Source organism: Arvicanthis niloticus, chromosome 29, assembly GCF_011762505.2.
Source record: "Arvicanthis niloticus isolate mArvNil1 chromosome 29, mArvNil1.pat.X, whole genome shotgun sequence".
NCBI lineage: Eukaryota > Metazoa > Chordata > Mammalia > Rodentia > Muridae > Arvicanthis > Arvicanthis niloticus.
In genome coordinates this window covers 455,493-473,733 of record NC_133437.1, presented here as the reverse complement: position 1 = coordinate 473,733, position 18,241 = coordinate 455,493, and the positions used below count along the sequence as shown (strand labels likewise).

General features: G+C 41.9%; 1 long non-coding RNA gene across 2 annotated transcripts in view; it reads right to left on the bottom strand.

Moving 5' to 3' along the window:
• LOC143440264 (uncharacterized) overlaps positions 1–17,265 on the bottom strand; it is a 29,831-nt gene extending 12,566 nt beyond the window's left edge. The window contains exon 1 of one of the 2 annotated variants that reach the window (XR_013108055.1): positions 17,193–17,265. This is a non-coding gene — a long non-coding RNA (uncharacterized LOC143440264). Of the gene's footprint in view, positions 1–17,177 lie in introns of both variants that reach the window. The other variant, XR_013108056.1, reaches the window with a different exon arrangement.
• Between the last annotated feature and the right edge of the window lie 976 nt (positions 17,266–18,241).

Here is an 18,241-nt window from a genome sequence, read left to right as displayed (position 1 = left end):
ATTATTCCCAAGTGTTACAGCTCTTGTGGCAGAAACTCTTGGACAATGGGATGATTCTTGCACGTCTTTACGTCTTCCAAATAGGGTTCTTATATACAGTTTTGGGGTGGGTCAGGGTACAGCAGCAGATAAGATCTATTTGCTTGGTCTGAGAGCTTAGAGATCCCTAATCTACATGAGGGAGAACCTGAGGCAGTGTTCCTATGACATATGTTCCTCATGGCCATAGACATCTCTGTGAGAGGGGCCATGGAGGATTGAAGCTTAAGTGAAAGGAACCAAGGGCCCAGGAGCAAAGCTAAACACCTACCATCTAATTAGGGCCTAGGGTTTGAGTCTTGTGCTAGACTAGGCACCCAGCTGCCTCTGGTAGCCCGCTGCCCACAGACAACCACAGCATCTGTTTCTGATCTCACTGTTTCTTGTTCTAAAAAACACAGGCTGTGATTTCTATGGTGAACTTTGTTCCGCCTACTCTGAGCAACTTATCAGTATATTGTTGCACTCCATCACCCCAGCTGTGAAGCATATGCACAGCCTCAAAAATGGATGTTGAATATTTCTTTTTCGTGAATGCCTTATATTTTATTAATCATTTTATTTGTTTACAATTTAAATGATATCCTCCTTCCTATTTACCCCTCCACAGACCCCCATCTCATTCCCCTTCTCCACATTCCTCTATGTCTCTATGAGGATGCTTCTCCATTCACTCACCCATTCCTGCATCACTTCTCTAGAATACCCCTATGTTAGGGCATCAAGCTACAGGACCAAGCCTCCCACTGATATCAGAAAAGACCATCCTCTGCTACATATATATCTGGAGCCATTGATCAGTCCCTGTATATTCTTCGGTTGGTTGTTTAGTCTCTGGGAGTTCTGGGCAGTCCAGTTATTTGATACTGTTCTTCAAGTGAGGATTCAATACACTTCAGTTTCTTTAGTCCTTCCTCTAGCTCTTCCATTGGAGTGCCCAGGCTCAGTCCAATGGTTGACTGTGAGTATCTGTATCTGCATTGGTCAGGTGCTGGTAGAACCTCTCAGGGAACAGCCATACAAGGGTTTTGTCAGCAAGAGCTTCTTGGTATAAGCAAAAGTGTAGGGGTTTGGTGTTTTTAGATGGGATGGATGCCTAGATTGGGCACATTCTAAGACTAGCCACAGTACTCTGGTCTCATGGGGATATGGTGGGGGAACCTCTAGGGTCCCAAGAAGAGTAAACAGACTCCAAATCAGCTTTCTTTACAGAATTAGAACTTGATCCTTATTTTATATGCTTCTATTTCAATGTATACTGAACATTGTTTTTAAATGTTTCTTCAATATTGAAAATTGCATGAATGTGTACAACAAATAAATTCATATATGTATACAATAAAATAACTACCTATGGTGGTTTGAATATGCTTGGCCCAGGAAATGGTATTATTAGGAGTTTTAATTTAGTTGAAGTAGGTGTGGTCTTTTTGGAGGAAGTGTGTCACTGTGGGATTGGGCAATGAGAGCTTCCTCCTAGCCTCTTGAGGATGCCAATCTTCTCTTGTATCCCTTCAGATCAAGATGTAGAAATTTTGTCTCCTCTAGCTTCACTTCTACTTGGATGCTGCTTTGATTTCTGCCATGATGATAACAAACTGAACCTTTGAGATTGTAAACCAGCCCCAATGAAATGTTTTCCCTTATAAGAATTGCCTTGGTCATGGTGTTTTTCATAGCAATAAAACCCAAACTGAAATATTACCCCTTATTTTCTCCTTCTAACTTATTCCTCCTTGTTTACCTTTTGCAAAAAATTTTTACCAGGGGAAAGGAGATAAGCAATCTCTGCCCCTATCAAGGGTAGTAGATGGGGACAAAATTTTATTTCATTTTTATTGTATAAATATGAGTGTTTGCCTAAATGTATGTCACATAACTTCGGTGCCCACAGAGGCTAGAGGAGGATATCAGATTTTCTGGGACTAGAGTCACAGATATTTTTGAGCTGCTATGTAGTTGCTAGGAATCAATTCCTGGTCCTATTGGAAGAGTAATCAGTATTATTAATTGCTTCACTCTCTCTTCATCACCAACAAACCAAGTTTGAGTCCTTCAGAATTTCTTTGGACCTTATTGGGTGTACATACAGGGACTGGATGAGGTGCTGCCAACAGAACACTGGGTTATCCAAAAGCATGCTAACCAGAAAGTCTTCATCCTAAGTGGATAATGGACACCCATGGCTGCTCTGATGGTGAACTCTTTTTCTAGACTTCCTCAACCTATTCTCTAATCCATCTTTGAGACCACATAGCCATATCTAATTAGGGCAGAATTGTTTAAAAATGGCTGGGAGAAGTGACTGGATATCTAGGCGAGGTCCTAATTCTTTCCTTAAGTGAGAGGTTTTCAACAGCCAACAGGCCCTCCTGGGTTGTGCTTTTTGCACACAAGCACAGTTGAAGTGCAGTTCACGTGGGTAATGTTTGCAGGGATGGTAATGCTGTATAACACCAGGATCCCTCCCAAATTCATATCTGGTTTTTATAACCCACTAAGTTCAGTGAGTGCTGCTCATCTGTGCATGAGAATGGGGCCATTTACTGTATTACAGAAGGCCTAACAATGATACTATCCTCCAAAAGAGTATAATTCTCCCTCTTCCAGCAGTAATAGCTCTTCAGTGTGGGCTGGAACCTAGAGAACATCTGCCCCATCAGTTTTAGATATTACTGGACTTGACCTTGTGCACATAACCATAGCTGTTATGAGTTCATGTTTGTCATATCATGGTGAGCAATTTGAAATACACTATGCACACTTTAAGAAATTAATTGTTCAGCAAATGGATTCCCTTGACATTGCATATAATCATTGTCCTTTAAACTCTTTCTTTTTTTAAAGGAGGTAGAAATCAAATTATTATCCATTTAACTTTTTTTTAAAAAAATTGGCATTGAAACAAAAGTCAATATAAAGATTTAACAAATTTGAAGAACAATAACAAGAACATATAATATCCCAACAACAAAACCAAGCCAAAATGTCTAAAATGAAAAAAAAAAATAAAAACCTGAACACAAAATTTTGCTGAGCAGTATTCTCTCTCTGCAGATTTAGAAACTCTGTTCAATAGCCTGTGCCTGGTGTCTGACACTCAATGGTTAGGTAGTCACCTCAGTTTTCTCAAGAGGAGTGGTCAGAAAACCACAGGGAAGCAGACCCTAAAAGAGGCTAGTGGCTAACTGGCTCTATAAAACTGGAGCCTATTTATACTGAGGAAATAAAATGTGTGAAAGCAAATCATCCAAGTGTTTCTGTGGTTTCTGAGGATGGTGCTCAGCAGGCGGCTCTGTGTGCAGGATGTCATTCTGCAGGAAGCTCTCTTCCTAGGCTGTGGCCAGTTCCATCTGATGCTGCAGTTTTTCAGACCTTTTGGTTCTGGGGCTGTGGGTCAGTGGCCTCTTCCAGTTGCTTCCTGTATTTTCACTTCAATCCCACCAAGTGCTGCTGTAGCAGTGCACAATCCCCTTGCATTTTCTGGTTCTCCTCCATCAAAATTTCAGCATTGTTTTTCACCTGATGCAACTCAATCAGGAAGCATTGTTTTTAACCAGAACTCTTAGCCTAGATTTGATCTTTATATAATTCTCTATCTATCTATCTATCTATATATCTATCTATCTATCCGTAACAATAGCTTGGCTGGGTTGAAAATGTACATGATGATCAGGGTGGCCTTAGTCTCACAGAGATCCTCCTGCTTCAGCTTTCTGTGTGCTGGGATTAATCAGACCTGGCTATTTCTGAAATTTCACTACACAGTAAAGGTGGCATGGGAAATACATGTGTGCACATGAGTGAAGAAGCACAATGGTGGCAGAAGATCTCGTGTCCCCTGAAACAGCTGATAAAGATGCTTATGAGCTGCTCAATCTAGGTACTAGGTATTGTACTTGATTCCTCTGGAAGAACAATAAACACTACTATCCTCTAAGCCATTGATTTAGTCTAAGTATATTTTATTCCTTAAACAATTTTAACTAGTGAAAGAATAGAGCAGGAGGACTGTTGGAAGTATGTTTAAAATACTCATGTTTTTAAATTTTAGGCAAATCTCCAGAACAACTGATATGTTGTCTTAGAAGAAAAATTTAAAAATACAGATAAACTTTTGCCTACTTTGGAAATATTCTAAAATGTGTCATTATTTTATGACACATTTGAATTAAAGTTAATAAAATATGCACAGTATGAAGAATTTGAAGGTAAAAGTTGTGAAAACATGGTTGAGTTCTAATTAAGGGAGTTTCATGTGGATATCTCTCTCTCTTTCTCTCTCTCTCTTTCTCTGTATCTGTGTCTCTATTTCTAGCTCTAGCTCTACCTCTATATCTCCATATTCATATTTATATCCATATCTATATCTATCATATATCTATATCTATACCTATATTTATGTCTATATATATTGAAAGAAAAAGAAATTGATATTTCTAAATATTTCATGTATTTATAATACAAACTTTCAACCTATGACACAGATATGTATATAGTTTAAATGAATATGTCCTACCTTGGTCAGCAATGCTCCCCCAAAGAGTCATAGGGTATCTGATAAAATACTAACACCAGGCTTGAGAAGCCCTCTTTTAATTGATGGTCAGGGTTTACTAAGAGACTTCTAAAACTGATAGGCTACAGTAGAACCTGTACAGTCCTTAGTGGAACCACTCTGCTAAGGTGGAAGGTAAAGCTTCCTTTCTGAAGACATCATGCACTTTAGACATAGGTCAAGAGGACCCAAGCTAATTAAAAAGCCTCTTCCCTGAGTAGTAGCTTCCAGTATATGAGAAGGAGCCATAGCAGCTTCCCAACACTCCTACCAATATTTGACAATTGTAAACTACCACAATGATCAGCCTGGCATGGCTATTTTATGGGTGCAGTGGCATTTATAACTTTGTGTTAACCAGCAACCCTCTACTTTTGTCAACCTGCTCAAGGGAAAAATCATTTTAATACTGTAACCCTAGCCAGGAGTCATGAAGTCATAGATCTTGGAAGAGAACCTATTCCTTCATGTTTTCTAAATGAACCTAATCTTCAGCTACACTATAAATATGTTTTTATACATTCCCATAAGTGCAGTCCACATTCCTCATCAAGGAAACTTGCACAGACTGTTACCATTACAAAGTCACAACCAATCAAAATGCAGAGTTTCCCATCCCAGTCTCAACACATATATATCTACAAAACAACTCCTGCACCTAAGTCTCTTTTCTCATTGTGAGAAAAGAGTAGAATGTGTGCAAAGTCCAGAGAGCCAGGAAATTTGCTGTGAGATTGTGTTTCCTAGAAATATCAGAGATGCTAAATCCATTAAGAAGGCTCACCTATATACCTAAACAAAAGCAATAACAACAGGCATGCTAACATAAAGAAAATACACATGAGAACTCAACCTTAGAACTACATACACCTAAAGAATTGTGTGAGTAGGAGAAATAATTTTCCCCAGGAGACAAGCACAACAGTTTGATATCTAATTAGAAAATTTCAGTCTTGAAAATAATATAAATACAAATAGCATGATACAGACTGAGCAAGTTATGTTCTTAGGAATAATATATAAATATCAACAATCAAAGAGAAAGAAGTCATGAATTTGAAATAGGTATCTCATAAATTTGACAGGTACATGGAAGGATTTGGAGAGAGGAAGGAGGACAAGAAATTGATACAGTTGTGTTCTCAATAGGTAAAAGTAAAAAAGGGAACTAAAATTTATCTAAAATTAAAAATATATAAGTAAACAAACAAAATGTGTATGTTAAGATATAGTAAATACAAAGGTCCAGGGACTAAAAACACCTGCATAAAATATACTAATGAGGTCCTGAGTAGTATGGCTTGTTGGGTGGTTCCTGGGTTGTGGGTGTTCTGCCACACCCCCAGAACCCAGGCCCCTGACTGGAAGTCTAATCTCCATTCAATCTGCACCATTCAGAAACCTGGGCACAGGTGGAGGGCGTGATTAACAGGTCTCCACCTCCAGAGATTAAAATATTAATGAGTTATCTAAAGGCCAGGGGGCATAGCTAATTAAGTTCTTCCCTCTCCTCTTCCCCCTTCTTATAAAAACCAGGCTCCCCTGGCTTTTGGCAGGGAAACTGTGAACCATCTATACCCATTCACCATGCCATGAACAATAAAAGCCTTGGAAAACTCCTGGACTCCATGTGTCTCCTGGCCTTGCTGCCAGGTTCCCAGCCTTTGGAACCCTGAACCTTCCCAAGGCAGCTGCTGACCCACCCATGGTGGCTGCATGAATGTGGGACCCTCCACTGGTGGTGTGGGAAGCCCGCCCGGGACCTCACTGCTAGACCTTGCTACTTTTTCGTCACCGCTGGACTACCCTGCATAGTTTTTTTTCCCCACAGCCGGCACCTAATATGGGGCATAGAACACTCACACAGCTACAAGAACGATGTTGGCCAAGTCTGCTATATTTTCTGTGAAGCATGACTCCAGAATTCTTCCTGTCCTCTCTCAACGCATGCCGTCACGTTCCCTGCCTGTATTCTGTCAGCTGTCCAAAGACCCCCAGATGGTGGCCAATCTTGGTGCATGGACCTGTCACCATGCGCCCCCTAAGTCTCTGTCCTGCTGTGCATCCACCCCCCGTGGTGGCTTGGGCCCAGAATGGAGATTCTCATTGAGAGCCCTGCACCCACCCCTGCTAAACTCAGGCTGAGTTCACTCCCCTCCCAAGTGTGAGCTCTGCTGAGTCCGCTTGGTGTGGTGTGAGTGTGCCTACTTCACTTCTGCTCCTCTGTGGTAGACCCAACCTCCCTGAGACATCCACCCCTGAAATCCACACCCACACTTGGAGCATGACCTACATTTCCCACAAGTGGTGGACAATGTGTGCAGAGCCAGCTCAAGTGCCTCCTGCTGGCACCTGCAAAAAATGTGAGTAACATCTCTCTGTGTTCACCCTCCCCCCTTTCTCTCTCTGTATCTTTGCTACAGTCTAACTCCTGCCTAGTTCAAAATGACTAGGTCTCTCTCCCCATGTGTTCTCCAGCTCAAGGGCAATATGGCAGCGGCTTTCTAGCCCCCCACTCTTCCCATTCCCCCAGCTCCACAGACTGCTTCTTCACAGCTAACAGCTGTCCTTCAAGCCACAGCACCTGCTGTAACCCTTGTTCTAAGATTCTTTCCCTTGGTTGAAAGACTCCTTCTCATGGCTGAGACTGTCCTCTCTCTCAAGATCACTGGCTCCAAACTCTCGTCCTTTGCACACTGCCAGGTAGCTTCTTCCCCTGCTCCCCATCATTTGCAACAGGCTACAGCTATTTGGCTTAGCCTGCTTGCCTGAAGCAACAGGACAGGACCCTGCTGGCTACCCAGCCCTATGTTCCTTAGCCAGTGTATACTTCCCCTCCCCCTCAGTCATTTGCAGCTGGCTAAAGCTACCTGGCTCAACCAGCTTGCCTGAAATGGCAGGTTTAAAATCCTGCCTGCATCCTTTGCCCCTGTGTTCCTCACAGTTTCTTTCTCATGGCTAAAAACACCAGGCTGGACCTGGTTGCTGCCTGCCAATTTCTCTCAACAGCTGCCTGGCTCCAATCCAGCTTCCATGTGTTTTCCCCATAGACACAGACTTTCACTCTTTCTGACTCTTAGCTCTTCTATCAAGCCCCAATGCTTCTTGCTTTGAACATTTCTTCAAGGTTGGCCTTTTCTCTTCTTCTCTACATTTAAAATTTACCAGCTACTGGAAGGTCCACTCAACCCAGAGCCACAGAGGAACAACTGAACTCAGAGCATCGGACAACATATCTGGAGATATTCTAGAGGAGACACTGCACCCAGAACAGCAGACACCTAGCTGGACTGCTACCTTGGAGGCACCATATCCTGAGGCACTGTAATCAGTGCAGCTGGAAAAGATCACAGAGACATCTGGACCCCTAGGAGATCAGACACAAGCTAGATAACTGGAAAGGCAGGCTCAGTCAAAGACAGCAAGTACAGGCAGCACTAGAGTTAACCAGATGGCAAAAGGCAAGTGCAAGAACGTAAGCAACAGAAACCAAAGTTACATGGCATCATCAGAACCCAGCTCCCCCATCAGAGCAAGCCCTGAACACCCCATCACACCAGAAAAGCAGGATTCAGAATTAAAATCACTTCTCATGATAATGATAGAGGGCTTTAAGAAAGACATAAATAACACTCTCAATGAAATTAAGGAGAGCACTGGTAGACAGATAGAAACCCTTAAAGAGGAAACACAAAAATCCCTTAAGGAATTGCAAGAAAATGCAACCAAACAAGAGAAGGAATTAAACAAAACCATATAGGATCTAAAAATGGAAGTAGAAACAATAAAGAAATCACAAAGGGACAATACCCTGGAGATAGAAAACCTAAAAAAAAGATCAGGAGTCATAGACACAAGTATCACCAACAGAATACAAGAGATGAAAGAGAGAATCTCATGTGCAGAAGATACCATGGAAAACATTGACACAACTGTCAAAGAAAATGCAAAATACAAAAAGCTACTAACCCAAAATATACAAGAAATCCAAGACACAATGAGAAGGCCAAACCTAAGGATAATAGGTATAGATGAGGGGGAAGACTCCCAACTTAATGAACCAATAAATATCCTCAACAAAATTATACAGGAAAACTTCCCTAACCTAAAGAAAGAGATGTCCATAAACATACAAGAAGCCTACAGAACTCCAAATAGTTTAGACCAGAAAAGAAATACTTCCCGCCATATAATAGTCAAAACATCAAATGTACAAAACAAAGAAAAAATACTAAAAGCAGTAAGGGAAAAGGCAAATTAACATATAAAGGCAGACCTATAAGAATTACACCAGACTTCTCACCAGAGACCATAAAAGCCAGAAGATCCTGGACCCATATCATACAGACCCTAAGAGAACACAAATGCCAGCCCAGACTACTATACCCAGCAAAACTGTGAATCATTATTGATGAAGAAACCAAAATATTCCATGACAAATCCAAATTCACACAGTATCTCAACACAAATCCAGCACTTCAAAGAATAATTGGTGGAAAAATCCAACACAAGGAGGGAAACTACAACCTAGAAAAAACAAGAAAGTAATCTTCCAAAAGCCTTAAAAGAAGGTAGCTACACAAACATATCTCCACTGCCAATAACAAAAATAACAGGAAACAACATTCATTTCTCCTTAATATCTCTTAATATCAATGGACTCAATTCTCCAATAAAAAGATATAGACTATCAGACTGGATATGTAAGCAGGACCCAACATTTTACTGCATTCAGAAAACACACCTTTGTGAAAAAGACAGGCACTACCTCAGAGTAAAAGGTTGGAAAACAATCTTCCAAGCAAATGGTCCCAAGAAACAAGCTGGAGTAGCAATTCTATTATCAAATAAAATCAGTTTTCAAACAGAAGTAATCAAAAAAGATAAAGACAAAATACAACATCCCTTCATGTTAAAAGTCTTGGAAAGATTAGGAATTCAAGGTCCATACCTAAACATAGTAAAAGCAATATACAGCAAGCCAGTAGCAAAAAAAAAAAAAAAAAAAAAAAAAAGCCAGGATCAAAAGTGAGTATTTTAGTTAGAAGAGATGACAGAGGTTCTGGTTAGTGAACAAAATGATGGACTGGGTATTAGGACTATCTTGTACCTCATTGGTACAATTAGGAATAAGTATGCTCTAACTGTATTTTGAGAGAAAAGTTTTACTTTAACAGGAAGAGTGATATGTAGGAGGAGCTAAGTGGAAAGGAGTATTGAGAGGAAGAGATGGAGTAAGGAGAGAAGATGAAGGAGAGGAGAAGCTAGGTGATGAGAGAGAGAAAGAGAGAGGGGCATGGAGGCAGATGTTCACAGGTCTCCAACAGTCAAAGATAGTTTTTATATCTAGGTTGGGTATTGGGTTACGCTTCTGATTGAGCATTACCAAACTTATAAATCCTTTGAATAACATTTAAAAAAAATTGTATAAAAGCAAAAAGGAAAGGGGGGGCATGGGACAGGGGTTCTCTAGGGAGGGGAAATGGGGAAAGTGGATGGCATCTTAAATGTAAATAAAATAAAATAAGAAAATAAAATAAAATAAAATAAAATAAAATAAAATAAAATAAAATAAAATAAAATAAAATTTACCGGCTAAGAAAAAAGAAAAAGAACAGGAAATACAGGGGGTCTCTCTGCTGAAACATCCAGAAACCATGTGGCAGAACAGCAACCTCGTGGAGAAGCAAGCCCTTCCCCCCACTGCTTCTTCTCCCCAACCAGAAGACCTGCAATGTTCCTGTTTTTCTTTTTTTTATTAGATATTTTATTTAAACTTCAGATGCCATCCACTTTCCCCATGCCCCCCTTAGAAAACCCCTATCCCATGCTCCCTTTTCCTTTTTGCACTTATACATTTTTTAAAAAAATGTTAATCAAAGACTTTATAAGTTTGGTATTGCTCAATCAGAGGTGTAACCCACTACCCAACCTAGATATATCAACTATCTTAAACTGATGGAGATACATGAACATCTGCCTCCCTGTCTCCCCCCTCTTTCTCTCTCTCATCACCTAGCTTCTCCTCTTCTTCTTCTCTTCCTCTTCTTACTCCTTCTCTTCCTCTCAGTACTCCTCCCACCTTAGCTCCTCCTACATATAACCCTTCCTGTTAAAATGAAACTTTTCTCTCAAAATACAATTAGAGCATAATTATGCCGATTTGTACCAGTGAGGTAGAAGGTAGTCCTAATACCCAGTCCATCATTTTGTTGACTAACCAGAACCTCTGGCATCTATTCTAACTAAAACACTTAGTTCTGAATCTGGCTTTAGGAATGTCAGCTGACGACCATCCACTCAAATCATTTCTCTCAAGGCAAATAGCCAGGACTGGCTATGAGGCTATAAGTTTTCAACCCTGTCAGAAATCCAGGATGACTGAGTTAACTATAATTGTGGGAAGCACAAAGCATAGCATCTAAAACTTAGCCAATTTATAGAGAACTTTGAACACCTGGACACTCGTTCTACTTCAAAACGTTGGAGCGTCTGTTCTTCCGCCTTCTGGCCCAGGATCATCTGACAGACCTTAGTACTGCAGAATTATTAAGGGCTGATTACTCTGTCTAGGCAGATAGAATCAGTCAACTATTCTGCAAGTGTGTCCTTTTCTGGACAGTAATTTGTCTGTAGAAGGAAAGAGGCACTTCTTGTCTGGTGGCTGTCTCACCACAACTGGAGTAACTCCAAGGATGCTCAATCTCTTCTTAGAATCCAAGACAGGAAACTGTTAGGAGCAGACAGGTCTCTAATAAAAATGAACATTAATACAGAAATGTTTGTGATGTCAATTCTGTGGATTTCTGATGTTTTGAAAACCAACTATCCATGTAAGGTAATCTGGACTGTTGCCTGTTAACTCCACTCAGCTATTTCTAAATAAAACATAGAAAACACCCTTATAATAAACTCCAAGTCATGAATTTGCTATAGTCCCTTAACTCACAGGCTGACCATCTCAAATCAGTTTAAAAAGTTAAAGAAGGACTGGGTCTAAGCCTTGTATTCCTAAATGTGTTATACTGGTACAATGCCTATGAGAGTAACAATATTCATCTCACTCTTATATCAATAAGAAGCTCATGCCAATGAAAACCTTAAAATTTGTAATCAAAGTAAATTGGTGCCATTTAAGAATTTATATCTTCATCTTGATACTAATTATACAGATTTCTACTAATAGGTTATGGCTATGCAATTAACCCCTAGCTAATCCTCTCTATTTCCACAAAACCACTACTTTTCCCTAGAAAGACAGCCCAACATTTACCACCTTAGTCCCCAAGCCCAGGGAATAGGGGTGCTGACTCTTCATTAGCTTCTTCAAGCTTATTATGGGCATTGAGATATTAGAAGAGGCATGGGGAGAGAGCAAATTGACAAGCCTCTGATGCTGTGTCTTCACTGCCTCCAGATGGAATTCCCGGACCTCAGAGGTTTGAGCAGGTCTGCCCAGCTTGTTTGTTGAGTAGATACACCAAGGCTGATCATTCTGCAATATACAATTCTCAAAACAAATTTTAGTATCAAGATAGTTTTTTTTAAGAGGGCTGACATTTTATTAAGAATGTTGGTCCTAACTGCTTTTCTTTTTGTCCCTCTTTTGTTGGATATAATATTTACATTTCAAATTTTAACCCCTTACCGAATTCCCCACCACCACCCAGGAACCCCTTATCCCATCCCCCCTCCTCCTGCTTCTATGAGGGTGTTCACCCACCTACTTCCCAATCCCTCTCCCCACCCTCAGGCACCCCCCCCAATCAGTGCTCAGCCTCCAACGTACCAATGACCTTGTCTCCCACCTATGACCAACACGGCCATCCTCCCCTACAAATACAGCTAGAGTCATGTGTCTCTCCATATGTGCTCCGAGGCTGGTGGTTTAGACCCTGGGGAGCTCTGGCTGGTTGGTATTGTTGCTCTCCTCATGGGGCCACCAACCCTTAAGGCTCCTTCAGTTTACTCTCTAACTCTTCCAATGGGACCTTTGATCAGATTAATGGATAGCTTCAAGTATCTGTCTCTGGGTATGTCAGACTCTGGGGGACCTCTAAGGAGACAGCCTTATCAGGTTGCTGTCAGCTTTCCCTTCCTGACATCCATATCAGCATCTATTTTTGGTGATTGCACATGGAATGAATACCCAGGAGTGTTCCACGCCCCTTCCGAATCCCCTCGCCAGCAAGAGAGACACGGGAGGCAGTGTTCGGGTAGTTACTACAGCGAGGCTTTATTCTTGTATCAGCTAAAGCAGAAGACCTCAAGCCCGGAAAAGGCACTGCTTATATGCACCCTAGAGTGTCATGTTCACTTCTGATTTGCTGTTCACTCATCACCCCATATTACGCCCCGGGATGGGCAGTGACCTGGCGCGCTTTCGCCTCTTGCACCTGTGCAGTTTAGTTGTTTACTTGTGGGAGCACCGGATGCCAGCGCCATCTTGTAATGGCGAATGTTGTCACCACTCGCCACGGCTTCCTACATTTCCCCCTTTCTATTTTATTAAGATGGAACAGCCTTTTGCCTATCAAGCACGGCACCAACTCAGTAAGGAAAAGCAGAGGCCTGATCCCCTGTGCAAAATGAGATATTGTAATGGGTTTCTTCTCTTGTCGTCATGTAATGAGTAATACTTCCCATACCCATTTCAATGTCTTTTGTCGGGGAAAGGGAGCCTCCACCCTGGGGCACCACCAGGGGAGGAGGTTTCTTGGCATCAAACCTTTGTGCAATCAGGCATACTTTCGGGAAATCTATCCACACTCATGGAACATTCCCTGTCGAGTACCCACTCGCAAACACCTCTAAATATTCAGGTACCACAGTTATTCAGGCAAGGGCTGGCTAGACTTAGACCTCTCATCGACCTAGTGCAATGGGCTGAACCCTTGGAGTGCATCGACTCAGGGTCTCAGTCATCAGTTACTTTCTTAGCATAGATAGCCAAATTTCAGGGGAAGATCCTTGTTCCAAGGCTATGAGTGCTTTGGCGATAGCGACCTTGTCACGTTTTTGTTGGGCTCTGAGCTTGCAGAACGAACCATAACATGAACACTAATCCACAACATAGGGCTGCACCAAACAGGCCTGTCCCCACCCTTTCCTTAAAGAAAGAAAAGGCAGAAGAAATTCAAGAAAGTCCTTTAACGATGGAGGGATCCAGGCGGGTGGAGTTGACAAGAATAATTTCTCTGTGAAGTTGTTCAAGAAGATTACCAAAATTTTCAGACCAATTTCCTGAAAGATATAAGGACAATTTACGTGAGAGATTGGCTGCTTTTGTAAAGTTTTCGTATTGAATGTTGGTAATACACAAAGCTCCAAATTTCTTTTCACAGCCAATTTATGTCAACTGAAATAAGATATCCAGTCTTTCCTCAACCAAATCTAATCTCTGATTGAGTATCATAATACCTCCTTTCAATTCTGCTGTGGAGGAAGAGTGGGTAGCCATTGCCTGGCTAACTCTTTCTGCCAAATATTGACAAATTCAGTGGTTTGTACTTGGTGAAACATGGCAATAGCTCCAATGGTAACACCGTCTGCTCCCAGCATAATAGCTGTGACAATGGCTGCCATTATATCAAAATCTCTCTTCTGTCAAGGTCCCAGACGTCTGAACGGGGATAGGGATCCATTGTGGTATTCTGGCTTTTAGGACCTGCTTATAGACAAGAGGAGACCAGCACTGGGACATAAAGCAAGTTACTTTGGTACAAGTATTAAAGGAGTGGTTGGATAAGATGAAAAGAAATGGAGGATACACACAAACTGGAGTGAGGCATTAATTCGCTCGGTATAGTTAAAGGTATAGGAGAAATTCTGTTTAGCAGAAGTGGCGCCTTTTAAGAAGGCAAGGGCATAGGTTTTGGAAAAGCAGATAGGATAGCCCATCTAAATTCACTATATATATATACTAGGAACCCAAGCTTGGAGAATCCATGTAGCGATCAAAAGCATTCATAGGGGAACCCACTGAGGAATCATCATCCACAACTGTGAGGCGTCGCGTCAGGTATTCTGGCAACCAAAATGGGTTGTCTTCTTCCTGTGGAAAAACACAAACTGCTCCCCTGTATCTTATTAAAATAGGATCTGGGCCTTTCCATTGACCAGTCAAAACATCTTTCCATTTTATCATTTCTTTTGGCCTAGTTGGTTCCAGGCAATGGCGATCAGCTGCCGTGTTGCCCTGACTGTCCAAATTCAAAAAATTAAGAGTAAAAAGTGCCAGAGAGACAATAATCCATGGCACCGTGGGCAGAGCTTCCTCAACTTCTCCTTTTTGTTTTATCAAATAAGTTTTAAGTGTACAATGAGCATGCTAATGATGCCCTGACCCTGAGGGTTGTAAGGAAGACTTGTCAGGTGTGTCACCTCCATTTGGTGACAAAATTGTCCAAACTTTTAAGAAGTGTAGGCTGGTCCATTGTCAGTTTTAAGGATTTTAGGCTTTCCTCAGGCACTCCAAGCCTCGAGACAATGTTGAATAACATGGGCCGTCTTTTCTCTGGTCAATGGAGAGGCAAACATAACTCCAGAACAGGTATCAATGGAGACATGCAAATATTGTAATTTGCCAAAGGATGGGATGTGGGTAACATTCATTTGCCAGATCTGTAATGGCCTAATTCCCCGAGGGGTAATTCCAGTATGGGGAACAGGTAGGAATTGACAGCAGTTTTGGCATTGAGTCACGATATCTCTAAGCTCCTTTCTAGTGATGTTAAATCGACATTGTAGTGTCTCAGCTGTCACATGAAACCTTTTATGAAAGGCTTTACCCAAGTCCAATTTTGGCGAAAGGGCAATTGCAATCAACTTTGTGGCTCGATCTGCCAGGTCATTTTCACTGGACATAGGTCCCGGTAAGCCTGAGTGAGCCCTAATATGAGTTATAAAGACTGGGAATCTTCACTTAGCCAGGGTAAGCTGAATCTTTTGAAAAACTTCTACAAGTCTGCTAGATGTCTTAATTAACTCAGCAACTTCTAATGCTTTTACTGCACTAACCACATAGAAGGAATCTGAAACAATATTTAAGGGACCTGGAAAAATTTCCAGAACCTCTAACACCACTAAACATTCCAAAATTTGAGGTGAGGTTTCATGGTGTTGTTTGGATGTGACCTTGTTATTAACTACAGGCAAAGCACTTAATAGCAGGCCGTGGCTGGGGTCTATCGCATCCCTGACCTTGTAGAAGGACAGCAGCCATTTCTAAGTTTGCTGCTGTAAGTCCGGCATTAGTAAAGGGACCTCCCAAGCCGCGACAGGCTCTCAACCAGTCTTGTAACCCTCTGTTCCAACGAGGGGCAATGACTGTGGGGCATTCCGCTGTAGCATTTTCAAAGACCATTTGTTCTATCAATGGCATCACCTGTTCCAGGTCACCAAAAATCCTACCCGCTGCCTCGGTCATTCAGGCCACAAAATCAGAAAAAGACTTATTAGATGTCTGAATTATCTTGGACAAATAAAGGTTACTGCCTTCCTTCCTAGGGAGAGACTTCCATGCCTTTATTGCAGCTGATGCTATCTGTGCGTAGACCTGCCAGGGATGAGTGGTCTGGTCGTTTGCGTGTACTCCAACTCCAGCCAGCATGTCAAAAGTCCATAATTGTTGACCCTCAATTCTTGCATTAGCTCTGGCTTGTGCTTGTAACTGCTCATGCCAGAGTGCTTTCCATTCCAAATATTGGCCCATATTGGTAAGTACTGCCTTCACTGTGTCCTGCCAGTCTCCTAGCATCATAGCAGCTGCATTTAATCTCTCCACTTGGGATATGGTAAAATTAGCGCCAATTCCATATGCATGTACTGCCTCAGCTAATTCTTTGACCTGCCTATACTCTACTGGGGCATGAACACGGGCTCCCTCTGCCCCTTCAAAGACCGGAAATGCCAGCTGTAGCTGTCTCTGATCTCCTGGGCTGAGAAATGAATTAGAGATGCTGCCTGGGGCGTTGGCCTGAGGCAAGGGCGGGGCCGAGGTACTCAAGGTCTTTCTTAGTCTTATCTCAGGACGGTTATTTTTTGGTCCATATCTGTTTTTTTCATAGGCAGCTGCCTCTTCCTCTAGGCTTTCTTCCTCTCCTTACGTTAGATCTTCTTCGGAGCTGCTAAGGTCTATGGTGGCAAGCTCCTTAATGGGGTAATGGGGGGGGGGTCCTTTTGACCTCCACTCTCTCTTCAACAGCCGGTGAAGGGTCCTTATTCTTAACAGGCCCTGCAGTGGCCTCTGTTTCTTTTGAGTACTCTCTCTTTTTACCAGACTCCTGGGTCTGCTTCTTTTGTCCAGGCCTTCTTGCCTGCTTCCCTTTCCCAGGCTCCTTGGCCTTATCTTTTTCCCCAGGCTCCCTGGCCTGATGCCAGCTAACACGCTCTGTTTCTGATACACTGGAGTGGACCTCTTCTAAAACCTCTTGACTTGCATTAATAGCTGTGCTGCAAGCTGGATCTTCACAACACAAATAAGCTAAAAATGAAAGCAACACAAGCAAGAGGCCAACTAGTGCAGCAGTGGCAATGGGTGAAAATCCGCTCTCAACCAAGGCTTCCACCCCAAACATACCTCTCAGAGACGTACCTCGATCCTGTAGTCTTTTAACCTGCCCTGAGTCTCGGGGGGTCTCCACGGCGCCTTGAAGTTCCCGGGTTTCAGCACCAGATGTTCCGCGCCCCTTCCGAATCCCCTCACCAGCAAGAGAGACACGGGAGGCAGTGTTCGGGTAGTTACTACAACGAGGCTTTATTCTTGTATCAGCTGAAGCAGAAGACCCCAAGCCTGGAAAAGGCACTGCTTATATGCACCCTAGAGTGGTGTGTTCACTTCTGATTGGCTGTTCACTCATCACCCCATATTACACCCCGGGATGGGCAGTGACTTGGTGCGCTTTTGCCTCTTACACCTGCACAGTTTAGTTGTTTACTTGTGGGAGCACCAGGTGCCAGCGCCATCTTGTAATGGCGATTGTTGTCACCGCTCACCGAAGCTCCCTACAGAAATCCCCCACTATTATTGTGTGAGGTGCAATGTATGCTTTGAGCTTTAGTAAAGTTTCTTTTATGTATGTGGTTGCCTTTGCATTTGGAGCATTGATGTTCAGAATGGAGAGTTCATTTTTTAGATTTTTTTTTTGTTGATGAGAAGTGTCTTTCTTTATTTTTTGATTAATTTTAATTGAAATTAGATTTTATTTGATATTAGAATTGCTACTCCAGCTTGTTTCTTGAGACAATTTGCTTGGAAGATTGTTTTTCACCCTTTTACTCTGAGGTAGTGTCTGTCTTTTTCACTGAGGTGAGTTTCTTGTATGCAGCTAAATTCTGGGTCCTGTTTATATATCCAGTCTGATAGTCTATGTCTTTTTGTTGGAGAATTGAGTCCACTGATAATAAGAGATATTAAGAAAAATTATTTTAGCTTCCTGTTATTTTTGTTATTAAAGGTGGAATTATGTCTGTGTAACTATCTTCTTTTGGGGTTGTTGGAAGACTAGTTTCTTGCTTCTTCTTGGTTGTAGTTTCCCTTCTTGTGTTGGAGTTTTCAATCCATTATCCTTTGAAATGCTGGATTTGTGGTAAGATATTATGTAAATTTGGTTTTTTCATGGAATATCTTGGTTTCTCCATCAA